This window comes from Cynara cardunculus (assembly GCF_001531365.2).
Source record: "Cynara cardunculus var. scolymus isolate 2C chromosome LG 4, CcrdV1, whole genome shotgun sequence".
NCBI lineage: Eukaryota > Viridiplantae > Streptophyta > Magnoliopsida > Asterales > Asteraceae > Cynara > Cynara cardunculus.
The window spans coordinates 18726662-18731029 of record NC_037531.1 but is presented as its reverse complement, the minus strand read 5'-3'; the positions used below and the strand labels follow the sequence as shown (position 1 = coordinate 18731029).

The following is a 4368-nucleotide window of genomic DNA, read 5'->3' as shown; positions in this document are numbered from 1 at the left end:
TATATATATATATATATATATATATATATTATAGAGATGGTAAAATTTATCACCTTTGCAGCAATATACTGGTTGTGACAAAACCAACCCATATGACTGAACCAGAAACCTTCCATTGGGGTATGAGGGTCCTTTTCTGTATCAGCATACTTATGATGCTTCTTATGACCAATAAACCATTCGCTAGCAGAAAACACGATTAAATGCTATGCTGCAAATGTATGTCCATGTTATAAAATGATTAACGGAACCCACCTGGCCACCATGAACACCACAATACACGATGAAATACTCGAGCCATTTAGGGATCTTGAAACTCCGATGAGAAGTAGTCTATGATAACCTAGGGTAACACCGAGTCCGGTGAAGATACCCAACACAAGAGCCACCCAAAATGCACCCCAATCGAACACGAATGGCGCACAACAACCCAACACATGCTTCACGATGATCAGACAAAGGTTGGTTATGTCTGCTGAATCCCATTTCCGGAACCAAAACCCTCTCTTCCGCATCTTCTCCAGCTCCAGTATTGGTGTGGACTCGGGTGGTGCCATAGTTACATAATTTGGCATTTTGTTATAAAGCAGGGTGACCTTTGTTGATGGGATTGGAACTTGGGTGTTTCTTCGATGGCTGCAGTGTTTATGTGTGTATGTTTGTATGTGCTTTTTAAAGAATTCCTACCTTTTCTTAAACCATTTGTTGCTTCTTTTATTTGTCACTTGTCTTCATGTGATACATCTTCATTGAAAAGTACTGAAACTTAACATACATTCACATAAGAAAATGAAGTTGCACATGTCTTCACCAAATTTCACATGTCTATTTCACCACGAAAAATTCTAAAACATCACATACATTTCACGAAAACCGATTAGGTCAATGACCGGATATGGAATAGCAAAAGGTCAAAGTGTCCATCTTTTATAAAGATGGGTGCAATCAACTTTGTCGGATCAAAAAAGATAGACGACAATGAAGGTATTCTCTCGAATAAATGTCTTATCGAAACTCAGCTTTGTTATACATTATATTTGTTTACCATATCATATATATTTTGATTTATGTGTAAAAAAGTTATAGTGTTTCGATTTACTTGTAAAAAGGTTGTATAGAAAAACAATTAATGTACGTGTATTGATGATTTATGAAGAAAAATATAAATATGAACTTTACTAAAAAAAACTATATCCAAATGATCATTAAATTAGTTTTAAATACCTGTTATTTGAGACCAACAAAACTAACTGTAGATCCAACTGTGGCATAAAAAATGATATGGAGGGTTGTTTGTTGATTTGGAAGTGCATCAGCGATGGTTCTTTAACGATGATATATTTCAGCAAGAAGCTAAAGCGATGATATGTTGTCTCTATAAATTGTTTGTGATGATAAATCAACTTTATCGATGACAAAAGTTGTTGCTAAAACCCCTATTTTTTTGTGGTACGTCATTGCTTCATGAAATAAAAACGAAAACCGTTGTGTTCCTCATATATACAGAGTATAAAAAGCCGAGAATAAAGTCAATGTTATAAAGTTAAAAGAACTGTTCTTGCGTTGAATTTCTTAATTCCACACTTCAATAGTGTGTTTCATAAGAATCCTTTGTTGTATGGACACGAGTTGCTCAAAATATTAATCTTAGTATAATGAATATCAAAGTTTACTTGGATGGAATCATCGTACTTACGTAATACAATTTGCTAGTAGTTTGTTCATATGAAATTAAGGGATCATTTGATTCATTTTAAAGAATGAAAATGATAGGAAATTTATTGAAACACATATTTTCAGTAAATTGTTTTATATTGTTTTGTTTTCTATCCAATATCGTCGTTTAGAAACACTACAACAAAATTGGGTTTATAAAACATCTCCAATCTCTAAGCATTCCAATAGACCGCTTTATAGGACTTATATTATATGATTAAAATATAAAGCGTCCTATCTAAAATCGTGGTAATGAGTTTATATGACGCTTTGTGTGTCATAACAAGTTTTTTTGGATATTTTTAATATAAAGCTTCACATTAACAACTTTATAGGACACTTTTGAGAAAATGTCTTATAAACTCAATTTTTTATAGAACGGTTTTTCAAATAGTGTCCTATAAAGTTGCTAATGGGACGTTTTATATTAAAAGTGTCCTAAAAACCTTATTACGATGTCAAAAAGCGTCATATAAACTTATTACAACATCTTTAGATAGAACACTTTGTTTTTTGGTCTTATAATAAAGACTTTGTTTTTTGGTCTTATAAACTAAGTCCTATAACTAGATCTATTAGGACGCTTATAAATTGGGAGCATCCTATAAACCCGAAATCCCTCCTCTGCATTTTGCTCCACTTTTTTCTCCCCCACCACAAGACCCACTTGCCTTTTGCAATCACCCGAATCGAACCAACACTTTCTGAAATCAAACCTTCTGCAACCGAATTGAACCAGACCTTCTGAAATCGTCTTTTTCATGATGTTGACGAAAAGAGACACTGACAAAGACAAAGAAGAGATAATGACAAGTTAAATTTTATATTTTTCTGATTTGAAGAAGAATGGTTTTTTACCTCCATAAAATATAGTGATTAATTACATTAACTACAACCAAATCCTATTAATCATTTCATGCACATTATTTGTCTGAGCTTTTGACTGATCAATATATTTGTTAACTTATCGGTCCATTTGATATTCAAAAATTGTAGTAATAAATGGAGAAATAGAGAATGTTGGAATGAACCAGAAAAGTTAATTTCAATTGAGCTAGATATAAGCGTTGGCTAGGTAAGTGTCCTGTAGTAGTATAAGGAGTAAGTCAAATAATGTTGAAATAACGTTACAAGCCCACAATATTTTCTCTCTCCTTCCAACATCAGATACACAATTTTTTGTTGGGTTTATTTTGGTTCTAACAATTCATAACGTAATTGGGGGTGCTTTTGTTTACTTCATTTGGTAGCGATACAACATCTGAACCTTTTGTGGTACCACTACTAAAAAACTGGGCATTTTCGGCGGCATTTCGGCCGGAAATTTTCCGGCGGATGTTAAAAAAGTCAACTTTTGTTGACTTCCGCCGGGAAAAATAAACCGGTTATATTCCCGGCGGATTTCTTAATTAAGGGTTAATTAATCTTTAAAAATTAATTAATATTTGAAAAAAAATTAAAAAAGATTTTTCAGGCTGATTTCCGGCGGAGAATTAAAAAAAATAAATCCGCCGGAAATAGTTTTAGAAACATAAATTTTAAAAAATAAAAAAAAAAAACCCTTTTAATATTTTCCGGCGGAAATTTTTTGAAAAAATTAAAAAAAAATCTGCCGGAAAAAGTTTAAGAAAAAAAATTTTAAAAAATCTTTTAATTTTTTCCGGCGGATTTCCAGTGGAAAATTTAAAAAAAATTTAAAAAAATCCGTCGTAAATTCGCCGGAAAAAATTTAAATTTTTTTTTAAAAATCTTTTTATTTTTTCCGGCGGATTTCCGGTGGAAAATTAAAAAAAATTAAAAAGAATATATCAGCCGGAAATAGTCTTAGAAAAAAAAATTAAAAATTTTAAATATTTCCGGCGGATATCCGGCGGAAAATTTAAAAAATTTAAAAATAAAGAAAATTTAAAAAATAGAGAAAAATCATTTTTAAATTTTAAAATACATTAATGGATCGTATTGGGCCTTAACGGACCGTATTGGGTCTTAACGGACCGTATTGGACATTAATGGATCGTATTTGTTTTAACGGACCGTATTGGGCCTTAATGGATCGTATTCGATATTAATGAATCGTATTGGGCTTTAACGAACCGTATTGGGCTTTAACGAACCGTATTGAGCTTTAACGGACCGTATTGGGCCTTAATGGATCATATTTGTTTTAATGGACCGTATTGGGCCTTAATGGATCGTATTTGCTTTAATGGATCGTATTGGGGTTTAATGGATCGTATTGGGCTTTAACAGACCGTATTGGGCTTTAACAGACCGTATTGGGCTTTAACGGACCGTATTGGACATTAATGGATCATATTTGCTTTAACGGACCGTATTGGGCCTTAATGGATCGTATTGTTCATTAATGAATCGTATTGAGCTTTAATGACCGTATTAGGCTTTAATAAATCGTATTGGGCTTTAACGAATTGTATTAGGCTTTAACGGACCGTATTGGACATTAACCGACCGTATGGGACATTAATGGATCATATTTGCTCTAACGGACCGTATTGGGCCTTAATGGATCGTATTGTTCATTAATGAATCGTATTGTGATTTAATGGATCGTATTGGCCAATAACGGATCATATTGGGCTTTAACGGACCGTATTGGACATTAATGGATCGTATTTGCTTTAACGGACCGTA

The 4368-nt window shown here is 32.9% G+C and overlaps 1 pseudogene; it reads right to left on the bottom strand.

The window, feature by feature from the left end:
• LOC112510984 overlaps positions 1 to 557 on the bottom strand; it is a 2408-nt pseudogene extending 1851 nt beyond the window's left edge.
• Positions 558 to 4368: the final 3811 nt, after the last annotated feature.